Source organism: Erinaceus europaeus, chromosome 1 (assembly GCF_950295315.1).
Source record: "Erinaceus europaeus chromosome 1, mEriEur2.1, whole genome shotgun sequence".
In the NCBI taxonomy this organism is placed as follows: Eukaryota; Metazoa; Chordata; class Mammalia; order Eulipotyphla; family Erinaceidae; genus Erinaceus; species Erinaceus europaeus.
The window spans coordinates 150,066,586-150,092,819 of NC_080162.1; the positions used below are offsets into that span (position 1 = coordinate 150,066,586).

The 26,234-nt window shown below is 40.5% G+C and overlaps 1 protein-coding gene and 1 non-coding gene across 4 annotated transcripts in view; one reads left to right on the forward strand and one right to left on the reverse strand.

The window, feature by feature from the left end:
• The window catches only part of TMEM108 (transmembrane protein 108), a 340,373-nt gene that overhangs the window by 276,568 nt on the left and 37,571 nt on the right, over nt 1-26,234 (reverse strand). The window lies entirely within an intron of this gene.
• Nucleotides 6,552-6,654, forward strand: LOC132542752 (U6 spliceosomal RNA). Its single transcript, XR_009553724.1, has one exon. It is a non-coding gene; the product is annotated as a U6 spliceosomal RNA (small nuclear RNA).

Below are 26,234 nucleotides of genomic sequence, written 5' to 3' on the forward strand. Positions count from 1 at the left end.
GGCACACCTGGTTGAGTGCACACATCACAATGTGCAAGGACCCAGAATCAAGCCCCTGGTCCCCACCTGCAGGAAGAAAGCTTCATAAGTGGTGAAGCAGGGCTGCGGGTGTCTCTCTGTCTCTCTTCCTCTCTATCTCCACCACCTCTCCCAATTTCTGTCTCTATCCAATTATAAATAAATAATTTTTTAAGAGCAAGTCTGGGTTTCACTAGGTTACAGTGCAGGTGGGCCTCTCCCTCCATCTTTTTATTGAGTTTATGTATATACAGTTATGCCAAGCATAAACATTTTAGGGAAGTACATATTTGAATAATCTCTCTCCTAGTATGTAAACTATTCTATATAAGATGTGTTATCTCCAATTCTAATGTTTTAAATCAAATTCTAAGGTCCACAACTTTACTACAACCTTACCTCAAGGATGCAGGCACAGTTCAATGGTATCAGATAAGGCTTCTTTTGCCTTCAAAATTGTTTGACCTATTATCTGTGTTTACCCTGACGTTGGCCAAACATCCCTGGAAGCTAGAGACAGGAATGGCAAGAAAAAGCAAAGAATTTCTGACATGACTGGTTCTAACAGATAGCTCTTGATAATTTGAAAAATAAATCACATTATCTATCACTAGCAAGCACTGTGAGTCACAGGGTCTCTAATAATCAGGTAGGTTGTATGTTCTGAAGGTAGCTCAGGTTCAAGCCCCAGCAGCACATGGGAGGTACTTCGGCATCATGGGAAGCTTCAGTCCTGTGGCATCTCTTCCTTGCTCAGTCTCTCTTTCTCTCTATGTGTGTGTATATATTAAAAAGTTTTGGGGCCTGGCAGTGGTGTGCCTGATTTAGCACACAAGTTGTTATGTGCAAGGACCTGAGTTCAAGCCCCTGGTCCCAACCAGCAGGGGGAAAGCTCCACAAGTGGTGAAGTAGGGTTACAGGTGTCTCTCTTCCTCTATCTCCCCTCTCATTTCTGTCTATCAAAATAAATCAATAATTTAAAAAAGAGGAAAATAATGGCCACTGGGAGCAATGGATTCATCATGTAGACACCAAGCCCTCGTGATAACCATGGTAGAAATTAAAAAAATTGTTAACTTTTTCTTCTAGCATATTGAAATATGTTTATTAGGCTAAGTCATATGACTCTGATAAACATATTGGACAAATAAAATTAAAAGAAAAATATGATGATATACCTACCTCATGAATATAGATGTAAAAAAACTGCAACAAGTAGTAGCTTAATAAATTAAATAACTTTTATCTGTCCTACCATCTATTTTATTGTTTGACATTTTACTTCAATCTCAATACAAAATATAAATATATTTTTATATATTCTTCAATATAAAAACAATTTCATTTTTATGTTATTCTATTCCAGATTCTTAATGCCTATTGTCTGTATTGTTATACTAATATTCCAACTTGTCTCCACACCTTTGTTCCACTATTTTCACACCTTTTTACCAGAATTTCCTTTCTCTACCCAGCACCTCATCATTTACTGTAGGATGTGAGTGGTAAAAGATAGACGTTTCAGAGGATTGTTTAATAGTTCATCCTAGTACAACGCTCAAAAGTCTTAAGTACTGTAGTCAATCTAGCTTTTTTTTTTTTGTCTTTGCCAAGGATTCACTGCTCTGCTGGGTACTCATTGGAGGTACTGAACAAATTCTAATTCTCCACCATTTTATTGATTTAGATTACATATGCTATTAGAAATTAATGGTAGGGAGTCGGGCAGGAGCACGACGGGTTAAGTGCTCATGGCTCGAAGCACAAGGACCAGCATAAGGACCCCAGTTGGAGGCCCCGGCTTCCCACCTTCAGGGGAGTTACTTCACAGGCAGTGAAGCAGGTCTGCAGGTGTCTATCTTTCTCTCCCCCTCTCTGTCTTCCCCTCCTCTCTCCATTTCTCTCTGTCCTATCCAACAATGACAACAATAACTACAACAAGGAAACAAGAAGGGCAACAAAAGGGAATAAATAAATAAATAAAATTTTTTAAAAAGAAATTCATGGTAAAGAATTCTCATTTTTTCAGTACATTTTAACAAAGAAATGCTTATATTTTCTGACCATCATTTACATGGCATCTCTCAAACTGAATTAAACTGAAACCAGAAGGTTAATGTAAAAAGTTTAGAGCAAGTTTTCCAACATTTGGTATTCCACTGATGACTTTTTTTAAAGTGATGGAGGAGATAGTTATAGCATCTGTAAGTGACAACAGGTATGACAGACACACTAATCCAGTCCTGAAAAGTAGCAGTAAACCACACTTACGTCTCTCTGGATAACTGTTAAATGGCAGCAAATTACAAATGAATTCTCCACAGAAGACTAACATTCAGATTGCAGTAAAACAATATAGGAAATGAGACATCAACAAAGCAATTGATAAAGCAAATTTCTTGGTACCATTTTTTGCACAAATGTAAGTAGATAAAAACGGCAAATTGAAAAAATGAAATAAAATGATATTTCCATCTTGTTTTAAGATAATAGAGACTACTATAATAACTTAAGAAGCCAGAATATTCAGTGGTACAACACATGTTTTACATGCATGAAATCTGGTGTCTGATCTCTGGCTTGCCTCTCTCTCTCTCCCTTTCTCTCACAATAAAAAATTTTGAGAATGGGGGATAGATAGCATAATGGTTATACAAAGAGACTCTCATGCCTAAGGGTCCAAAGTCCCAGGTTCAATCCCCCATCCCACCTTAAGCCAGAGCTGAGTAGTGCTGTGGTTTTTTTAAAAAAAAGTGTTTGAAAAAAAAATTTTTCAGAATGTAATAATAAATGTATAAATCAATGTATACTTCCTAAAGTCGTTTTACATATATTATTAACTCAGCTCTTTTGATAAAGCTATCTTACCATTGCATGTGGGAAAAAATGCTGGGCTAGGGAGATAGTACAGGGGTTTATGCAACAGGCATTCATAACTGAGGTCCCAAGTTCAATCCCTAGCACCACCATAAGTCAGAGTTGAACAGTGTTGTAGTCTAAAAGGGGAAAAACTCACTAAATTTATAGTGTTTTATAATTTCATTTTCAAAATTCATTAGTATTATTTTTCAAGTTCCTTAAAAACCACACACATGACCCAACCAAAAAGAGGTGTGTACTCCTATGTTCATAGCAGCACAATTCATAATAGCTAAAACCTGGAAGCAACCCAGGTGCCCAACAACAGATCAGTGGCTGAGAAAGCTGTGGTATATATACACAATGGAATACTATGCAGCTATCAAAAACAATGAACCCACCTTCTCTGACCCATCTTGGACAGAGCTAGAAGGAATTATGTTAAGTGAACTAAGTCAGAAAGATAAAGATGAGTATGGGATGATCCCACTCATCAACAGAAGCTGACTAAGAAGATCTGAAAGGGAAACTAAAAGCAGGACCTGATCAAATTGTAAGTAGGGCACCAAAGTAAAAACCCAGTGGTGAGGGGTAGACATGCAGCTTCCTGGGACAGTGGGGGGTGGGAGTGGGTGGGAGGGATGGGTCACAGTCCTTTGGTGGTGGGAATGGTGTTTATGTACACTCCTAGCAAAATGTAGACATATAAATCAGTAGTTAATTAATATGAGAGGGGGGAAATCAATTGTATGTCTCAAAGTTTCTCAAAAGACAAACTGAATCTTTTTAATATATAGGCTATGTATTTGATATGCGGACTCTCTCAAAAGCCTAGACCAAGTAGATTAGAAGCATCCAATAGCACAGCTATATACAAGATATAGGATACTGTACAGCAAACCATAACAAAGGGACTTTTCAAAGTTAACCCAATTAACAAATAATGTGATGATAATATTAACTATCGATTGTCTTTTTGAACCCTAAGACAGCAGGAACCTCACATCTCCACTATAGAGCCCCTACTTCCCCCAGTCCTGGAACCCTTGGATAGGGCCCACTTTCCCGTATGCATCTCCCAATCCAAACCAAATAATATTGCATCCGCCGATCACAACCTAACCAACGCAACGATTGCCACCTCAACATGCTTCACCTCAGACTGTATCCAGAGACTTCACGTGTGGAATGACAACCCTTCAGCTTCATTACTCGGGTGAGACCTTTCCTTTTATAGTACACTCTAACTTCATTTCAGGTAGTTCACTTTCTAACAAAGTCCCATAATCTAGATATACACCAGTTTCTGGAGAGAGAGCTTATGTGCACACGTATCCATAAACTACTGCAAAATATATACCTGAAAGCAGAAGTACACTAGAGTTTGCAGTGAGTACCTCCCTAACACTTCCTCTCCACTATTCCAAGCTTGGGATCCATGATTGCTCAACAAATTGTTTGGCTTCATATGTTGACTCTCTTTTCAATCACCAGGTTCCAGATGCCACCAGGATGCTGGCCAGGCTTCCCTGGATTGAAGACCCCACCAATGTGTCCTGGAGCTCAGCTTCCCCAGAGACACACCTTACTAGGGAAAGAGAGAGGCAGACTGAGAGTATGGACCGACCAGTCAACGCCCATGTTCAGCGGGGAAGCAATTACAGAAGCCAGACCTTCTACCTTCTGCAACCCTCAACGACCTCTGGGTCTCCCAGAGGGCTAGAGAATGGGAAAGCTATCATGGGAGGGGGTGGGTTATGGGGATTGGGTGGTGGGAATTGTGTGGAGTTGTACCCCTCCTACCTTATGTTTTTGTTCATTAATCCTTTCTTAAATAAAAAATTTAAAAAAAAAACACACACACACACATGGAAGTCCAGCGGTAGCACAGCGGGTTAAGCGCACATGGCGCGAAGTACAAGGACCAGTAAGGGTCCCAGTTCGAGCCCCCTGCTCCCCACCTGCAGGGGAGTCATTTCACAGGTGGTGAAGCAGGTCTGCAGGTGTCTATCTTTCTCTCCCCCTCTCTGTCTTCCCCTCCTCTCTCCATTTCTCTCTGTCCTATCTAACAATGATGACATCAATAACAACAACAATAATAACTACAACAATAAAACAATAAGGGCAACAAAAGGGAAAATAAGTAAATATTTAAAAACACACACAAAGATTGAATGAAGGGTGAGGTGTTGTTAAGAGCATGCAGAAAGTCAACAACTAAAACTCAAACCACAGATTTTGTTGAAACTGCCTAGACTGCATTATTGTCAACTCCATTATTATTGCACTTACAGCACAAAAATCACAATGCGTGTATTATGGAATCACCACAGGAAGTACATTAAAATACTAGAAAATTATTCTGTCTAAACCATGAGAAATCTGCTTCTTTCAGTTTTTCCTTCTCTTTAAGTCTCAAGTATACTTGGAATGCATTAACCACCACAGGGAATTGTTAAGGTTCTTCTTTGAATGAAAGACATTTAAATTGATTCTTTAAATACTGAACACCACAGACACAGAGTTATTAACCTCCAGTGATTGCTTTTCCAAACAAACTGCACTTTGGAGACTAGTCAAAGCCTACATCTGCTCTCATAGTGACCCATGGTCATGACCTCTACATAACTTAACAGTATTGTTTAGAATGACTAATAAAGACAAGTTTTAGGGCGTCCCCTGTAATACAGAATGAACTTAGCATGTAAGGGGGTTGGTAGAGGGAAAAGATACAAAAGAACAAACCCAGACAACTAGCCCTTCCTTCGACACCTACATATTTCCTCTTAGAACCAACTGTACAAAGCAAGTTGAATTTCTCCCTGGTTTCTTGGCTACAGTATTTGAAAACCTTCATTCTTTCATCACAAGTCAATTATTCAGTGTTAGGTCACTCAGGATACCTCCAGCATGTGATCAGCATAACCCACAGAAAACTGCACAGTGACTGAACAAAATAAAAGGATAAATGGTCAAAACAAAAGACCATCTTTAGGATTTGCATTGTTCCTTAACATCTGTCATCTGTGTGACATGCATTACAAAGATGTATGATGCAGAGCAGTGGACAATGCAGAGGGGTCAGAAATGTGTATTGGAATGAATGAAGTGAAGCCATTCATCCTATAATCCAAAGAGATAAGAAAGACTGTGCTGCTGTTTCTTTTATCTGAGAGAGAAGAGGGAATAAAAGGACACTCAGAAGTAGTAATAAGAGTAAGTGTGACTTAGAAAAGAAGTGAAGGTAGGACCATAGGGAAATAAATAGGCTATATATATATATATATATATATATGTATAGATAGTTATAGATAAAGTCAACTCATATCTGTGATACTGGAAGGACAACTGTAGTTTCCAATAGAGGGGATAGGGACCCAGAAGTCTGGTGGTGGGAGAGAGCAAAATTATACCAGAAGGAAAGAGAATGGTGAGTTAGACACAAAGACAGACAAGCAGCATATCTTGACTTAACACAATGGTCTGAGACAGATTTCCACTTAAATACTGAGGGCTTACTCTTCAAAACTATCATTTGTGAATCTTCATGATTCTTTAGCCATTTACAGAAGAAAAAAATAAGAGGGCTTGATAAATTCTCCAGCTTCAATAAGTGGTTGATCAGAAAGTAAAACTGAGCTGTCATGGGGAGTAAAATCTGTCACCCCTAGTGCTTGCTTTGGCAGCAAATATAGTTCAACTGTAACAATACAGAGAAAGCTATCATGGCCCCTGCACATGGATGACATGCAAACTCATGAATTGTTCCATATTTTAAAAAAAATGCATCACCCCTAGAGTAAAATTTTTGACCAGGCAACTGATTCCATGGGAGGGGCTGCTGCAGGCAAGATATAAATTAGTTTTGAAATACAGATTTCTGGGGAAAATCAGATCTGTGGAGATGAAAGCTTTAGTGCCTTCCAGTGCCCAAAATTGTCTAGCTTAATCCTGAGATGTAATGAAAGACGACAAAGCGTGGAGCTGTGGCCTGCTACTGCTTTGTGTTCTCTGAACCCTCCCCTTCTTCTTGGAGAGAGGAAACTTGGGTCACCTCTGGTTGATTCCATCTCTCTTCTTCCCTAAATCTTAAAGGCTTTTAGGCTGATGCCTAAGACTGTGTAGAGAGCTTTTCTCAGAATGCATGGAACTCTTAACTGTACAGCGGTCAAATAATGTTATTAAATTTCTCTTTACTGTTTCTCTTGTTAATATACTTTGTGGTCCTTTGATTATTTGACCAGTCCCAAATAACCTAAAGGGTTGTAGAATGATACATGCCCCCCAAGTTGTCCTGAAATGAATTATTCCATTAGTCTTTCAAATTTGTACCAAGGGTTATCTGGCCAGCAGTATCTCCTGTGTATGTGTATCTGTATCTATATATGTTTATGTGTGGTATGTGTACAAGCTTCTGCAAAAGAAACGAGAGAGGAAATGGATAACTGACTTCTGGTTAATCAATAAGTACAGAGGTTATGAGAGCAGCAAGAAACAGATTTAGTATTTTCATATTACAAGAGAAATTTCATTTGGAAATAAGGACCGAAATAGAAGCTTGAGTTATATTTTCAATCTAAATGATAGCTTGTATATAACAACTCAAGTTTCTAAAACCTCCTTAGATTCTGAGGAGCATGCTTCCTGCATTAATTCTCTTTTTTCTTTTTTAAAATATTTTTATTTGTTTATTGGATAGTGACAGAGAGAAATTGAAAGAGAAGGGGGAGACAGGAGAGTGAGAAGCACCTGCAGCCCTACTTTACTGCTTATAAAGCTTCCCTTCTGCATGTGGGGATGGGGGGGCTGAACTCAGGTTATCATGCACTATAATGTTTGCCCTCAACTAGATGTGCCACCAACCAGCCCTGTCAATTCTCTCCACTGCCACTGCTAATGCAAATGCAAATGACAATTTCATGGATGGTCAAGAATTGACTTACCATCAGGATAAAATGGATATCAGGAAAAAAGGAGCCAATCTGAAGGCTCATAAATCAGACCACCTGACGATTCTTAGAACTGGTTATTCTCAAGAAGTCCCTCGTAAGCATGCAGATTCTTTTAAACCCAAGAAAGTAAAGGCCTGGGTCTCCAGATAAGCTATTACCCCTCCTCTTTGTCAAAATGAGCACCATTTAGCAGTCATTACCTTTTCCAGGTATGATAAGAAAAAAATGATAGTCACTTCTCAAGTCCCCTTTTTGCCTGGAACCAGAATGCCCCCACCTCTCTCCCCAAATCCTGAGGGCGCAGTTTTGAATCTTCTTGTCCACACAGTAGGATTTAAGTAATCACTGTAGCTCCCTTGAATACTACTAGTATATTTTTCTGTATTTCTCATCAGTGTGCTGCATGCTTGCTTGATTATGTGTACAGCCTCTGAAGAACTCAGTGGGAGACAGGATGTTTTCTTAGCAATTCAACACAGCCATCCACCACATGAGTTTTCAATGAAGTGAAATCACACCTGTTCAGAGCCAGATTTCCAATTCAGAATGACAGACTGTCTTGACAGTGAATATAAAATGGCAGGTAAGATGTAAAAAATATTTTAAAGCATGCTACATTGGGGAAAATTCCATACACTTAACACTACTTAATTTCTTCTTAGCAAGTCATACTAGTCTCTCATAAGTACAGACCATTCAGAGCAGTGTCTAGCAGACAGGATATTTTAAAATCATATAATTAAAGAATATTGGCAAGTAACTTACACACCATTTGATTTAACTACTTTTTAGATCTGATGATGATGGAAATGAAGTCAAACCCCCAACAAACTGTCTATGTCTGTTATATGTCTATGACAATGCTTCTCAAAATGTTAGGGGTGTATTAGGGCTAGAAGGGCCCTAGGTTCAGTCACCTTGATCAAAACCATCCCACCTCATCACTGGGTCATCATAATTCCAGTCAGTCAGAGGATCCTTGGGTTCCCCTATGGACCAAGACCACTTAGGGATCCCTGTTTGTTATTATTGTGACAACCTGGTTACTTTCATTGGAAATGTCCTCAACAGCCTTTCTGTGGTCTGCATCCAGGACCCTGACACTGAAAAGGACAACTCCAGTAGGGAAGCTGAGTCACCCTATGTTGTTGTGCACGGGCAGCAGAGAAGAGAGAGAGGGGGTCCGGAGCGAAGAGGAAACACAAATCTTTATTTGTGCTGGCACCTCAGAGTTGGGTGCTAGAGAGGCAGGTTGGGCCACGTGGAGGTAGCGAAAATGGCCGCCTCATGCAGTAACCTTTCCTGCGTCTGAACACCAGAGTGAAGTGCTGGCAAGACAACGAGGTGCGGAAGAAGAAGGGCTTTTATAGGAGTAGCTTTCGCGAGAATGGGAAGGGGGAGGAGTAACCATAGCACTCGAGGATAGGATAATAGCTCTCATGAGAATGGGAGGGGGGGAGGAGTAACCAAAGCACTCCAAATATCGCAGGGATATAGACATCTGTTACCAAAAAAAAAAAAAAAAGGGATAAGATAGTTCCCGCTTCCCTACACCTTAGAGTCTTTGTTAAAAGATAAGTTCTTTTTCCCCATGAATATATAATAATAAATGAATAGGAAAGATACATCCCCCAATACTCAGTTGGCTAAGGCACCAAACCTCTTTTTCTATAAAGCATTCAAATCAGATGCCCTGCTAACCACGAGAAGTAGATTGTTTGTGTTTCTTCCACAGGAATCCCGGAAAAAACCATCTGGACCCCTGCACACCCTGACATCACCCACTAGATGGCATGACTACAGTGGCACACACCCCCAAAACCCTAGATGTCACCTGACGCTATCTGAAGAACCTGATTCACAGGCTCCAAAGACAGAACTTTTTTACTGTCTGTCTGCCTTTCCTGCTTCTGCTTTGCCTATCACGTTTCGGCGGTTCCAGCTCACAATCTACAGAAAAGCGGAATTCCAGAGGCTGACCTTCCTCATGCAGCATTTCATCCCCTGCCATTTCTCCCCCTAGTCGCCTACTTTGGACTGAGACTTCTATCGGACTTGCTGGTATACCCTTTGGACACTTTAGACAATTTTACAGCAGCTTCCTTCCCTTCATACTGCTGGTTTTTCATAGACTGTCCCTGAGTAGTTCATAGACTTTACACATTGTTGCCCTGGGCATTAGATAAAAGGAAAGGGGGAGATGCTGGGAAATTGTGCTGATGCAGTCACATCTGCCATGTTGTCCCCTCAGGTTACTGCTAGTTCCCGTGAGAGTTGGGACATTCTCGGAGTGCCTGTTCAGCCATGTTGTGCCCTCAGGGCATTGTCTATATCCCCACGATATTTGGAGTGCTTTGGTTACTCCTCCCCCCTCCCATTCTCATGAGAGCTATTATCCTATCCTCGAGTGCTATGGTTACTCCTCCCCCTTCCCATTCTCGTGAAAGCTACTCCTATAAAAGCCCTTCTTCTTCCGCACCTCGCTCTCTTGCCAGCGCTTCACTCTGGTGTTTAGACGCAGGAAAGGTTACTGTGTGATGCGGCCATTTTCACTAACTCCACGTGGCCCAACCTGTCTCTCTAGCACCCAACTCTGAGGTGCCAGCACAAATAAAGATTTGTGTTTCCTCTTCGCTCCGGACCCCCTCTCTCTCTTCTCCGTGGCCTGCGCACAACAACAACCCTACTCTGCCACCCAAGTAAGCCTGGTCCCCACAATGTGAACAGCTACACATGTCTTGAGCTGTGACCACAGACTATGAGCATAGACTAACACAGAGACAGTTTATGCAGGCTCCTGCACAAAATATTAATATGTATGAGCCTCAGGTAGATTTGCTGTAGTAAAAGCTAATTACATTTTGGGGTTGGGAAGTGGCATAAGAGTTATGCAAAAGTCTTCCATGCCTGAGGCTTCAAGGTCCTAATTTCAATCCTCAGCACCACTATAAGCCAGAGCTGAGGAATGCGGAAGGAAGGAAGGAAGGAAGGAAGGAAGGAAGGAAGGAAGAAGGAAGGAAGGGAGGAAGGAAGGGAGGGGAAGAGAAGGAGGAGAAGGAAGGAAGGAAGGAAAGAAGGAAGGAAGGGAAGGAAGGGAGGGAGGGAAAGGAAGGTAGGTTGGTTGGTTGGTTGGTTGGTTGGTTGGTTGGGGAGAGATACTGTAGTGGTGATGTAACATGAGGCACTAAAGGCCCAGGTTCAATCACAGTACCACCATAAGCTGCACCATAGAGGTTTCAAGCAAAAACAAAACAACAAACACTAATTAAATTTATTAATACAGGAGCCAATTTCTCAATCCTAGACCAGTTCTCAGATTCCATTTTCCACTCCAGTCCTTCTCACAGAAATAAAGGATTTCTGTGAGATTATTTCACTAATTATTTCCATATTAGTTAGTAAACTCAGGATAAGATTATCATAATCCTGGGGCTTCTGGGAGGATACTTACAAATAGACACCCTGGCTTCTTCCCACCCTAGGGTTCCTACTCTCGTTGGTTCTAACCCTACTCTTTGGCCCCGTTTATAAAAACCTTGACCCACTTTTATCTTCTTGCCTGTCTGTCATCAAGTTCCAGATGCTATTACCACCCTACTGATGCCTCTCTGCACAGATGACCACATGCCAATATCCCAGAACCTCAACTCTCCAAAACCTTACCTTATTAAGGAAAAATTCAGGTCAGGCCTGGGAGTATGGCTTTACCAGACAACAGTGATAATGATAAGAAGCTACAGAAGTCAGATCTCCTTCCAACTGCAAGAATTTAGGTTCATACTCCCAGAGGGGAAAATGTTAGGAGCATATTAGGGATATAAGGGCCCTGGTTACAGTTGTATGGATATTCCACAAGGGTGGGAAAATTGCCCAGGATGGTTCCAAGACCCTGACCTTTGCCTCTGGACATTCCAAGATAGTTTCTGGTTACCCACCTACACAAAGGAGGTAGTGGGGAGCAAGGCACATGAACAAATCAGGAACAGAGCTCCAAAGGATATAAAAGGCAAAGGAATAATCAGCAAGATACCACATTCTCCAGTGACTTCACATGTCTGTGTATAAGCTTTGGCTCTCTTCTCTAAATAAAGTTTGTTTTACATGATTCACAGGGTCCCGCAATAATTTGTGGATACTAACATGACAAGCCAGGTACCATGGAGACTCTCAGGTCTCATCCAGGCAGCTATATGACCAGGCTCCTGCAACAAAAGGTTTCCAACTGCAGGATCACTCTGAACCCAGTGGTCACATCTGAGACCTAACCTGGCCCAAGATGATCCAGGGTTTATGATCATAGTAAATTCTCTACCTGTGGACAGGATTTGGATGTCATTTTTGGAACCTGGGACATATGAAGAAACATAGTAATAAAGGATCCACTGTACTAACCTCTATATATTATGATGATGCCCTCTACACCAGGAATGGTCCAACCCCTAAAAGACAAATACCTTTGGTTCTCTGTTGTTTGAAGGTGTTTTTTTTTTTTGGCATTAGTCACCCTTCTATTATGTGACCCACAATAAAACTCTTACTCATTTGAAAGTTTTGGCTCCTCTTTCAGTCAGGCAAAGACTCCAGGATCCAAGAATCCTGGATGTAATAATACCTAGTGGTGGTATTGCTGATCATGTGGCATTTCTACTTCTATTTTTAGTTTATTTTTCATCTCTATACTGTTTTCCAAAGAAGCATCACAAATTTACATTTTCAATAGTGCGCCAGGGTTCCTTTTTTTTTCCATACCTTCACCAACACTTGTTATTTTTAATATAGGCCAGAAATAAAACATTTGAATCTTACTTAGGTGAAAGAGGCTAGAGGAGGTTATCTGCTACAATCCCCAAAGATTGGTGTTCAGGACAACAATGGGGATGTTTCACAGCACTCTGCATATGGCAACTAATCAACACTAAAGAATAATCTAGAACTGGTCCTGGAACATGATGGCAGAGGAGGACCTAGTGGGGGTTGAATTGCTATGTGGAAAACTGGGAAATGTTACGCATGTACAAACTATTGTATTTTACTGTCAACTGTAAACCATTCACTCCCCAGTAAAGAAAAAAAAGAAGGGAATTGGGCGGTAGCACAGCAGGTTAAGTGCACGTCGCGCAAAGCGCAAGGACTGGTTAGGATCCCGGTTCAAGCCCCCGGCTCCCCACCTGCAGGGAAGTCGCTTCACAGGTGGTGAAACAGGTCTACAGGTGTCTCTCTGTCTCTCTTCCTCTCTATCTCCCCCTTCTCTCTCAATTTCTCTCTGTCTTTATCCAATGACAAAAAAAAAATTTTTAAAGAAGAATCTAGAAATCCACAGCCAAAGCTGGCTCTTTGTCATCCTAGAGCTGGAGTAATGTTGATTTATTTGCATCACTTAACTGTTTATAAACTCAAGACAGAAATTAATTGTTTTCTCCTATTCTCCTTAATATTTCAACAATTAATCAGAGAAGAGTGTCTCCACTTGCTATAAGAGGAAAAAGCTTTGAACTTCCTCCCAATGCATGTCTTATAATTTTGCTGCTCTAACTTCTGCTAAAGTAACCCTACTTGATAAATTTAGTATTGCATTAGACAGAAATACATCAGTTGAATCTTAGCCATAGATGACACCAATTACTGCATGTTTTCAGAAAAACTCGTAACAAGTATAATACATGTGGTTCTTTTACTACCTCAAAGTCCGGAGTTTTTAGAAAGAGGTGCTTAGTAGGTATAGAAAGAATAGACAGTGTGTTCTTTCAAATATGGGACAACCTGGGGCTGGGTGGTGGCATACCTGGTTGAGTGCACATGCTACAGTGCGCAAGGACCCAGGTTCAAGCCCCCAGTCCCTACCTGCAGAGGGAAACTTCACAAGTGGTGAAGCAGGGCTGCAAGTGTCTCTCTGTCTGTCTCCCCACCTCTGTCACCTACTTCTCCATTTCTGGCTGCCTCTATAAATAAAGATATATATAGATATATATAGATATAAATATAAATATACATATATATGCCGCCGACCTCCCAACTGGGGGCTCAGCAGGCTGATCCAGGGAGAATGAGACTTATAGGTGGGAGGTGGATTCGGCGCGACAGACAACACTGAGACACATGAGTTTCAATGCTGCTGCAATCTTTTACTGATATAGAGATTCTTTTTATAATAGCATAACAAAGAAGCATAAATCAAAAGCTGGCCAAGTCAGTTGACCACAAAGTACGCAGGGTACATTTTTTATAAGTAACACAGACAGGAGGAACTGAAGGCATACAACTACCATCAAAACGAAAGCACAGCCATACTGTTCTTTCATGGGTTATTAACCACATCCCTTTGGTTTCAGACAAAAGTCAATTTATCAGTAAGAACTAAATGCTTTCACTGCTCTCATTTATCCAAAAGGCTATTCTTTCTCCTTCCAAGCACTGGACCTTAATACCCAGAATAGGGGAGGCACTAGTGGGAACACGGCGTCTTGCTCTGATCCTTATGCCAAGCTCCCTTTCCTGTAATCTACCTAAGACAATATGCAGGTGCATTTCAGGGTTGCTATGTAACATGTTTCCTGGGAAAGCTAAAGGACCATTGTCTGTATGATTGAATGTAATATTTCTGAGAATAGTGCTCAGTCCTTGCTCAACCTGGATAGCCAAGTCATTGGGGCTTGAAGTGCTGGGATTTACTGTTGTAAGGGGCTTTTCATCCAGTGGGGTCCCATCTGGAATGTCCAGACTAGACTTGGGGGGTTGCACTGTAAGCGTCTCCGGAGTCTCCTGGACATTCCCTGGGTGGCCTGCATAAAGCATGATAAACAACAACAGTAAGCTTTCAGAAGCGAAACCAAGTCCACCTAGCCATCCAAGGCCTTTCCGCCAACCGGGAGACCCAGGGATCCGTCCACACAAATATCCAGGCTTCTGTCCACCACCTATCTTGGGTACGGTCTTCCGTACAGGAGCTTGTAAGGCCCCTGTCCGGTTCCCTAACCAGGTCACCCGCACTGTTTTGTCACACCGCGGTCGTGGCCTGCCTATCTGGCCAGACAGGTGTGGCATATATATATGACAACCTTGTAAGACTTCAAAGATTTGCGCAAAATATTCAATGTCAATGTTTATTCATGAACATGACTTTTAAAAGTTTTTTTTATGAGCAAGAGAGATTCTAGCACTGCACAGCTCTGACACAGCACTTGAACCAGGGGCTTTAGGCTTGTAAGATCTGTACTTTCCCACTGAGCTATCTTCCCAGCCCTGCATATATTTTTCTTTAAAAAAAAAACTTGTATTTATGTATATCATAAAAGAATTTGGTGTTAGGGAGAGAGGTCAGAGCACCTTTCCATTCTGGTATATATAGTTCTGGAGATCAAACCTAGGGCCTCATGGTTCCAATCCTATGCTCTCCTCACTGAACCACGGAACTACCTCCCTAACTGCAGTTTTTTAGGACTTAGTTATTGAGAGAGAGAGATAAAGAGAGAGAGGCCCCAAAGCACAGCTTGGCAAATGTGATGCAGGAGATCGAACCTGGGGCCTCATCTGCTTAAGTCCTTCGTGTTACTTGCTGAGCCATCTTCCTGTCTGCCCACATTTATTTCTTAATGAAATAAAGATAATGAATTCTACAATAGCTTATATTTCTGTACTTTATAAATGTTTATAACATATTCTCACAAGTAGTACATTTTTCCTTTATTTTTTAATATCTCTTTATTTATTCCCTTTTGTTGCCCTTACTGTTTTTTATTGTTGTAGTTATTATTGTTGTTTTTGATGTCGTCATTGTTGGATAGGACAGAGAGAAATGGAGAGAGGAGGGGAAGACAGAGGGAGAGAGAAAGATAGACACCTGCAGACCTGCTTCACCGCTTGTGAAGTGACTCCCCTGCAGGTGGAGAGCGGGGGCTCGAATCAGGATCCTGATGCTGGTCCTTGTGCTTCGCACCACCTGCGCTTATCCCGCTGCGCTACCGCCCAACTCCTTTCCTTTATTTTTTTATGAACACATTTTAAGATGAGTAAAGTCAAACTATTCCCAATTTACAGATGGAGATCTATGGCTCTAAAAGGTTTGGCTTGATCAAGATCATTCAAGGGACCAGGATTCAAAACCAAGTCTTCAGATTTAATCATATCATCTCTCTCTTACTGCCTCTTCCAGCTTCATTTGACTAGGTTTTGTCTAGGGGTAAAAAATAAATGTGACATTTTCTCATAATTTTCAATGGATCAAACAATTTTAACAGCTCAAGAGTAAATAGAGAGCACAATTACAAAAAGGGCAAAGTTTTAGAGTATGTTACTAAATAACTATAAATTCATAAGAATTACATCTCTCTGATAGTTTTCTTACTAACAAACAATATTTTACATCACAACTGATAAAAGTAATGGAAAGAATAAGAAACATTAAGTGACATGTGCATTAAGCAGACAGAAAAGTTACTCATCTGTAGCTGAGAAAATTGTGGTATATACACAATGGAATACTACTCAGCTATTAAGAATGATGGATTCACCTTCTTCACCTCATCTTGGATGGAACTTAAAGGAATCATGTTAAGTGAGATAAGCCAGAAAGAGGATGAATATGGGATGACCTCACTCATAGAGAAAAGCTGAGAAATATAAACAGAAGGGAAAATACAAAGTAGAACTTGGACTGGGTTTGGTGTACGGCACCAAAGTAAAGAACTCTGGGGGCTAGGGGTTGGGGGCTTTCAGGTACTGGTGCATGATGGTAGAGGAAGAATTAGGCTGGGGGTGACAGAAAACTGAGAAAAATTATACATATACCAACAACCGAATTTACTGTTGACTGTAAACCATAAATCCCCCCAATAAAAAAAAATAAGTCACTCATCTAATCAACAAATCTGTAAGAATAGATCTCCTTTGCCCAAATCAACTATGGATGCCCCCCTCCACTCATGCTCACTGGGGAAGCCAATCTGCAGGAAAGAACATTTTTTAGGGTGCAAAATGAGCCAACTCAACAATAACACAAGTACACAAAAGCATGAAACAATTCAATTTCTCAGATAATGTAAAACAAATTAAAATAAGATATGAAGATGTTTTATCTATGAATCAGAAAATGTATCTTAACAGCCACAGTGTTGGTAGAGCACATGAAAACAGACACCCACATATTCCTAGAGAAAACAACAAATAGAAGTCAGCTGGGGCTCAAACCCAAGATTTCCTGCACACTCTACTGAGTGAGCTATTTCCCTGCACCATCATTACTGTTACATATAAGTAAAAAGTCACAAAATCTCAGTAAATAAATCATTTAAAGAAAATGAACATTAACATCCACATAACTGAATACATCACTAATTTTTAAAATTTATTTATTCCCTTTTGTTGCCCTTGTTGTTTTTTATTGTAGTTATTACTGTTGTTGTTATTGATGTCATCATTGTTGGATAGAAGAGAGAAATGGAGAGAGGAGGGGGTGACAGAGAGGAGGAGAGAAAGACAGACACCTGCAGACCTGCTTCACCGCTTGTGAAGTGACTCCCCTGCAGGTGGGGAGCCAGGGGCTCGAACCGGGATCCTTATGCCAGTACTTGCACTTTGTGCCACCTGTGCTTAACCTGCTGTGCTACCACTCAACTCCCACGTTATTAAAATTTTATGTTCTCAAAAATCATTTCATGGCAGAGTAAAGTATATGATATGTGAAAAAGAAAATATAGAGCATACATTCTTATACATAGGTGTTCCACTGGATTGTCAGAAAGTCATGGCATATTTTTCTGTATTTCTATGCAAAAATGTGTCATGACTTTTACAACAAACAATAACTTTATAAATTAAAATATACAGTGCATGTAACTGTATAAACTGATACAGTTATGTAACTGCCAAACTGATAACTAACCAATTATTACTCTGGATGCTGACGGCATGAGGGTTTAGCTCATTTCACTTCTTACAGTGAAACTTTGGAGTTTCTTATATACTAAATGAGAATGGTAGTACTCTGATTCCTCAAGATTTATTTGGCAATATATTCTACCTTTATAGTAGTGGGACATAACTTATTGATGTTTATTGACAGCTCTGTCCCAAAGTCACCGTTCCCGCAGTTAAGGGTGGAGGAAGGAAGAGGAATCATAAAGCACCTCTATGGGATAAACTAACTAAACAGCAGCTATGTGATATATATAGATAGATAGATATCCTTTTAGAAGTGAAGGAGAAAACATTCTTCTAAAGAACAATTTTATTTACCAAGCAATGATAATCACATCACTGTCTTGAGATGCCAGAGAGTTCAGAAATGCTCACTGAAACTACTTTGGGGAAAACAACCCTGACCCAGGTGTTTTCTATGAAGGATTTCAGAAAACTTTTGTGCTGCAAGGATAGCATAACGATTCCGTAAAAGACTCATGCCTGATACTCTGAGATCTCCAGTTCAATCCCCAACACCACAATAAATTAGAGCTGAACAATGATCTAATTCTCACTGCCCCCTCACCCCCAGTCCCTGCATCATTCTCTATACATCTCTCTCTTCAATTAAAATAAATTTTAATTTTTTAAAGTTTTATTGGTGTTTCAATGAAAAAGACTATAGATCCAGAGTCAAACTATACATGCTCTAAAAAGTAATGATATGGGGGCCAAGCAGTGGTGCATCTGGTTAAGTGCACACAGTACTAAGATTAAGGACTAATACAAGGATCCGGGTTCGAGTCACTGGCTCCCTACCTGCAATGGGGATGCTTCACAAGCGGTGAAGCAGGTCAGCATGTGTCTATCTTTCTCTCCATCTCTATCTCCCCGTCCCCTCTCAATTTCTCTCTGCCCTATTCAATAAAATTAAAAAAAAAAAAAAAAGGAAAAAATGGCCGCCAGGAGCACTGGATTCATAGTGTCACCACCGAGCCCCGTTGATAACCCTGAAGGCAAAAAAAAAAAAAAAAAATCAATGACCTTTCACTTGGGTAATTAACCTTTCATTTATAATTAGCCTAGTTAAAAGTTCTCCAGAGTTTCAGTAACATGTCTTGTGGTCGCCTTCTTCCATCCTTATGCATTTAATCTCTGCTTTGTTGTTCTTAATTTAAACTATATGGTCAATGTACAAAACTGGCAAAATATGAACTTCCTTTACATCCCATTAGTAGAACCTTCTACTAATGTTTCTTCCCGGGCACATGCTCACCGGGTTGAAGAAAACTCAACTGGAGCCAACCTAGGCTGCTGCTTACTCAGTGACATGGGAGAGGAACTAGGAACTCTTGTGGCTGAGCGGGAACGCAATGCCCTGCTGCCTTTATTAATCTGCTTTTTATATCTCCTGAGGTGGAAGTAGCAGGGTGGAAAAGAGGAAGTGAGTAGGAGAGGGGGCGGAGTGGAAAAAGAGCATGAACTAGTGTGTATTAAACCAATGGGGATTAAACCAATGCCCTGCAGACAGGGTGGGTCTCAGACAAAACAATGATTATGTTTCCTGTCTATTCCAGATAGTCAGACCTACTTCAGCAGGTCAATTTATGAATGAACACAATTTCCAGCCAAACGATTAGCATTTTCCCTATGCATCAGAAGATAAAAGCTAACTTGCACCTCTAAATCATGTGGTCTGCTAAAAATCTGGAGCTAAGGAAGGTCTTGTTAGAAAAAGGCCCAGATCAAACTAGTCAGTAAGAACAGGGAGTCCAAGAAGGATGCTCTCGAACAGATAGTTTTGGTTGGCTCAAATAGTCTTAAAGCCAGAAGTAAGTCTACGTGGACCTGGTTCCAAAAAGCATTGCAGAGAGCTGACTGTTGCTACACCATAGCTTCATTTTCTAATAGGACAGAATTTTTTTAATTATGCAAAAGTAAACAGAAGAATCAGACATGTTCCCTAGGCTAAATCCAGTCCAATGGGAGCCAATGTCTCATCTCTAAGACCAGGGCTTAGATAAAATTGCCATTTTCTACAGTTGTAACCAAGGAGCTTGGGAGGTAACTTCTGGTAGATGTATACTTCAAGTTTCCCAGAACCAAGCTAGGCAGACCTAGAAACTAAGTGAGTGTGGGGTGGATAGGTACAACGAACTCAGAACTCACCAAGACAAGAATGGGGAAGAGGACAAGGAGATAGAAAACATAATTACAAAGAGTGTGACAAGACAGGAGCAAGATGAGTGGGAGACCAGGATGAGTACTCCTCTATCCAGATCTAAATACTGAAAAACCCTGGCACAGCCAAGATACCACAGTTGAGTGCCTTTCCTCAAGGATTTTTGACATTCTTGGAGAACTCTCAGGCTAGAAATGGACCTATACCATGACCCTGCAATTCTTCTCCTGGGGGTATATCTTAAGGAACCAGATACACATATCCAAGAAGATCTGTGTATACCTATGTTCGTATCACAGTTAGAAATAGCCCAAACCTGGAAGCAACCTACATGTCCAATAATAGATGAATAGCTGAGTAAGTAGTGATACACACACATGAATACTACTCAGCTATTAAAAGTGCTTAATTAACTTTCTTCACCTCATATTGAATAGAACTTGAAGGAATCATGTTAAGTGAGATAAACCAGAAAGAGAAGGATGAATAAAGGGTGATCTCACTCATAGAGAGAAGTTGAGAAATAAGAATAGACAGGAAAATACAAAGCAGAACTTGGACTGGGTTTGGTGTACTGCACCAATGTAAAGAACTCTGGGTGGGGGGATGAGTGCTGGTGGAGAGGGGTGGTCCTGGAACCATGATGGAACCACATGATGGTAGAGGAGGACCTAGGTAAAAACTGAGAAATTTTACACATGTACCAACTACTATATTTATTGTTGACTGTAAACCATTAATCCCCCCACTTAAAAAAAAGAAGAGGACATAAAAGTTTCTCTACACATTACAAAATTAATACACAGCAATGCCTAATGCACACTGGCATGGACAATGCATACTCTCCCTTCAATTCTTCAGGTCTTAGTTGTACTAAGCTAACTTTGTCTGCTAAGTGACATGTCATATCCTACCCTAATGTCTGACCCCTGGCAACACCAGGTGAATCATCCATGAGCTCCTCTTCACAACAGTGTAGCACATTCAATGAGGAAATAGGAGACCTGTTCTATGTAGATTATGTATTAAAGAATACTCATATAACAATCATTAAACTGTTTACCTGGTACATTTTTGCAGTTGTCTTAATATTTAATAATAAAAACATTCAGGAGAATAAGTAGATCCATACCTTGCATGTTTAAATAAATATAAGACAGAGTAGAAGGCAGTAAGCAACTATCAGACCCTTGCTGTCCTATCTCAAATCCTGTACTTAGAGCATGTAGAATATGTCATTTAATCCTCACTTCCAATTTACAAGGATGGCTTTGTTTCACTTCACAGGTGGAAGGTAGGAGGGGGAATCAAATGCTCCAGAGTTTAAGAAGCAAGCTAAAATGGACTCCAGATATCTGACAAACCTAAGCTAATTTTAGTCAAGGGAGGTCAGGGCAAAGGGAGAGCCAAACTATAGGGAGCAGAGCAGGCAAGGAAGGACAAGCATCTAGGTTTACCCGTCCTTCTGCCACTCTTGGGATCAGCAGCAGAACATAGTTCCCCTCATAAGTAACTACTAGTGTGTCATTTCTCTATTTTGAATGTGGTTCAGCAGTCAAAGAGAAAGAACAGGAGGAGTTAAAAAAAAATCTGTAAAACATAGAAAGCTTTGATTTGGAAAATATAAATTCTTTTTCTAAATTAAGACCTTGAAGGATAAAGTCTCTAAGACTCTTGAAGGATAAAGTGCTGCTTTTTCCCCATCACAAAGGGTACAGTGATCTAATGACTTGCAAACATTTCAAGGGCTTTTAAAATCCATGTATTTCCAGGCTGGGGAGATAACATAGTGGGAAAAGACTCTCCAAAATCACAGGTTCAATCCCCCACACCATCATAAACCAGAGCTGAGCAGTATTCTGGCAAAAGAAAGGGAGGAAGGAAGAAAAACAAATTCTTTTTGAATTACCTCTTCCACAAAAGAAAAACACTAAAAACATTAAAACCAAAAATGGAAAGTAGCAAGGACATATGACATGACATCCTGTGGGGACATTTTATTGTCACAGAAAATAGGACAAAATTCAAAAGATTGGCCGGAGAGACAGCTCATTTGGGAGGGTGGCTATTTCTGCCATGTGTATAGCCTGGTTCAAGATGCCAATGTACCACCTGGGAATACTATGGCACTGGGGGGAAGCTTCAGTGCTATGGCCCCTCTATCTCTATCTACCTATTCACCTAAGAAACTTGGTGCAGAGCTTTAAAGCCCCAGCAACAATAACAAAAATTCTCTTATTTATTAAAATAAATATTAAGACAATGTATGGGGTCAGCCAAAAAGACGTAAGAACGAGGTTAAAGCAGTTTTCAGTTGCTGGATTTGGTTTTTAAATAATGGCTATAATTAATTGTAACAAAGTATCAAAATCCATGAGTGTATAAGTAATGTGAATTAAAAAATTAAAAGAGGAAACATAAACCCTTACCACTCAATCATATTCCAATCTCTTATTGTAGCCTCATGTTTCAGAATCAGTAATGTGTTAGTGTTCCTTTCACACTGACTTTTTCATCTGTCTAGCCTGCTTCCACTTGAAAATAATAAGAGTGAACAAGCATCACAGTGGGCACTGTTTTTGGTAGTATAAAAGGAAATTTGGGAGTAGTGCAGTGGGTTAAGTGCATGTGGCACAGACTTAAAGTGAAAGGATGGAAAACTATCATACAGGCTAACGGACCACAATGAGTTAATTTTATTTATATATTTTCTTCAAGCTTGGGAGAAACTCTCTGTCATAATCTAGCCATTTATTTATTTAGTTATGTATTTATTTATTTATTATTGGATAGAGACAGAGAAATTGAGAGGAGAGGGGGAGCAAGAAAGGGAGACAGAGACACCTGCTGATCTGCTTCACCACTCTTGAAGCTTTCCCCCTGCAGGTAAGGATGAGAAGCTTGAACCTGGATCCTTGCGCACTATAATGTGTGCACTAAACCAGGTGACCCACCACCTGGCCCTCATAATCTAGCTTTCTAGTTCTTTGATATGGCTCCATGACCGAACACAGGGCCACATAGATGGAAGGCTGGTGGTGCTCTACTGCTGAGATATTTCCTTAACCAGATTTTTGAAAACTCATAGATCTTTTTTTTAAGAAGAAAACTCAGATTAATCAATTATTAGAGTTTTTCTTTGCCTTTATTATGCTCATGCCTGAGGCTTGGAAGTCCCATGTTCAATCCTCCAGGTAAGAGTTGGGCAGTTCTTCTCTTTCCATTCCAGAGACCTCATGCTGTGTTTTGGACTAGGATGTTGTACAGTTAGTTACCACATCCTCAAGTGGTGTAGATGTTCAGAAGATACAATGTCATTGGAGGACCTATAGGAAGCAGACACAAGGCACTTCCTGCTGGAATCATCAAGGGCTACTCATTTTTGTAAAAGCTTTTGGGTGGGTGATAAAAATAATAGCAATCTAGATTTTGTAGTTCTTCTTGGTTCAGTTTTGGAAGGGCATATGTTTCTAGGAATTGTTCCATTTCTTCCAGATTCTCTAGCTTGGTGGCGTATAGTTCTTCATAGAAGTTTCGCATGATTCTCTGGATTTCTGTGGTGATATCTCCTCCATCGTTACAATTCTATTAATTTTAGTCTTCTCTTTTTTGTTTGGTGAGTCTGGCTAGGGGGTTGTTAATTTTGTTTAATCTTTCAAAGAACCAACATTTGGCTTCATTGATCTTTTGTATGGTTCTTTCGATGTTGTTTATTTCTGCTCTAATTTTAGTGATTTCTGTCCTTCTGGTTGCTTTAGGGTTCCTTTGTTCCTCTTCCTCTAAAGTCCTTGAGGTGTGCAGTAAGGTCGTTCATTTGAGCTTTTTCTTGGTGTTTAATATGTGATTGTATGGCTATAAGTTTCCCTCTCAGTACTGCTTTAGCTGTGTTCCAAATATTGACTAAATAGTGATTTATAGGATTACAAGTTAATAGAAGTATCATTCCTACCACCAAAGGTCTGTGTCCCCATCCCTTATGGTGGACCTGAAAATCCATCCTCACCTCAAAGTCTTTTACTTTGGTGCAATAACATGCTCTGGTTTTGTTTTGTTTTGATTTTGTTTGGTTTTTTGTTTTTGTTTTCATTTCCTCAGGGATAACTCCTAAGAAAAACTAACAGAGTTAAGATGAAAAACACCTTAACTTCCAAATTAACTAATTATCCTATCCCTCTAAACACTCCTTAACAAATTTCAAGTTGTGGGAGTGGGGCAGTGGTGCAAAGTGCAAGGACGGGCGTAAGGATCCGGGTTCCAGCCCCCAGCTCTCCACCTGCAGGGGAATCGATTCACAGGCGGTGAAGCAAATCTACAGGTGTCCACCTTTCTCTCCCCCTCTCTGTCTTCTCCTCCTCTCTCCATTTCTCTCTGTCCTATCCACCGACAATGACATCAATAACCACAACAATGTTAAACAACAAGGGCAACAAAAGGAAAATAAATAAATTTAAAAAATAAATTTTTAAAAAATTTAAAAATTTTTCAAGTTGTGTTTAATTATATACACCTTTTTTTAATTTTTTAAATTTATTTTCCCTTTTGTTGCCCTTGTTTTTTTTATCGTTGTTGTAGTTATTATTGTTGTTGTTACTGATGTCGTTGTTGGATAGGACAGAGAGAGATGGAGAGAGGAGAGGAAGACAGAGAAGGGGAGAGAAAAGATAGGCACCTGCAGACCTGCTTCACTGCCCGTGAAGCAACTCCCCTGCAGGTGGGGAGCCGGGGACGAACCGGGATCCTTACGCCGGTCCTTGAGCTCTGCTCCACGTGCGTCCAACCCACCGCACTACCGCCCACTCCCAATTACATACACCTTTACAGCAGCCTTAGAAATATCATTGTCTTTATATTGTCCTCTGGGTTCGAACTATCTAAAAATCAAACATCCCTTCAGGGATGTGAAAAGAAATGCACATTGTCCAATAAATGCGACACCCCAAGGATAATTAAACAAAATGGAAAAAGAAAAAAACAAGAAAAAGAACCATGAAGTGCACTCTTACACGATTCCTTTTTATAAACCAGAATCCTCATAAGTGGGCAGGTCTGGGGATAATAATAAGACAGGAAGAGAAAACAATAACTTCTGAAGGTTGGATAGGAGGAAAACAACAAGGACCCATTGCAACTTAACAATCTGTGTGGCACATAATGACAACACTCTTCCATCTTGATCGATTCATTCAACCTACTAGACTGTGTACGGGAGGAGCTGGAGAGGCAGGTGATCTGGAGATGGTCTCCAGTCCCCTTACAATACACTTCTTTTAAATTTATTTAAAACAAGAGACATTAACAAAACCAAAGGATAAGAGGGGTACAACACCACACAATTCCCAACACCAGAACTCTCTATCTCATCCCCTCCCCTGATAGCTTTCCTATTCTTTATCCCTCTGGGAGCATGGACCCAGGGTCATTGTGGGTTGCAGAAGGTGGAAGGTCTGGCTTCTGTAATTGCTTCCCCGCTGAACATGGGCGTTGACTGGTCAATCCATACTCCCAGTCTGCCTCTCTCTTTCCCTAGTGGGGTGGGGCTCTGGAGAATCAGAGCTCCAGGACACATTGGTGGGGTTGTCTATCCAGGGAAGTCTGGTAGGCATCATGGTAGCACTCTTAACAGAGACGTTCTGAAAGCATGAAGGGATCACGCAGTAAACAGTCAAGTCAGGTTTACAAATCTTTAGTCAAACCCTTATGAAAAGCTATTAGAGCCTGGGGTTAGAGAGCACAGGCTTATTAAAGTCAGAATCCCTGGGTTCAAATATCAGCACCACTGGCTCTGTGACTCTAATCAAGTTATTTAACAACTGTCTCATTTTCATACCATATATCTGGTTGAGGAGGGAAAAAGCAGTGAGTGTCCCAGAAGGAAAATGAGCATTAAATATTGTTCTATAGAAGAGATTGGCTGGCATAAATCCTTGGCAAACAGGTTACCATATACATATTACTTTAACTGGGATATTCTGAGCAGAAGAGAGGGCAATATTAATAATACTGGAACATAAAGAATTAGGGGTCAGGTGGTAGCGCACCTGGTTGAGCACATATGCTACAATGCTCACGGACCCAGGTTCAAGTCCCCACCTGCTGAGGGAAGGCTTCATAAGTGGTGAAGCAGTGCTGCAGATGTCTCTCTGTCTCTCTCCTTCTTGATCTCCTCCTTCCCTCTGGATTTCTGGTTTCTCTACCCAATAAATTAAAAAAAACAGATAATAAAAAGTAAATTTAAAAAAGATATTAAAAAAACGATTAGAATTTCCCAGGAAACACGACATTTGATCAGTCTATATGTGGATGCTGGCCAATCAAAGAAAAAAAGAGGG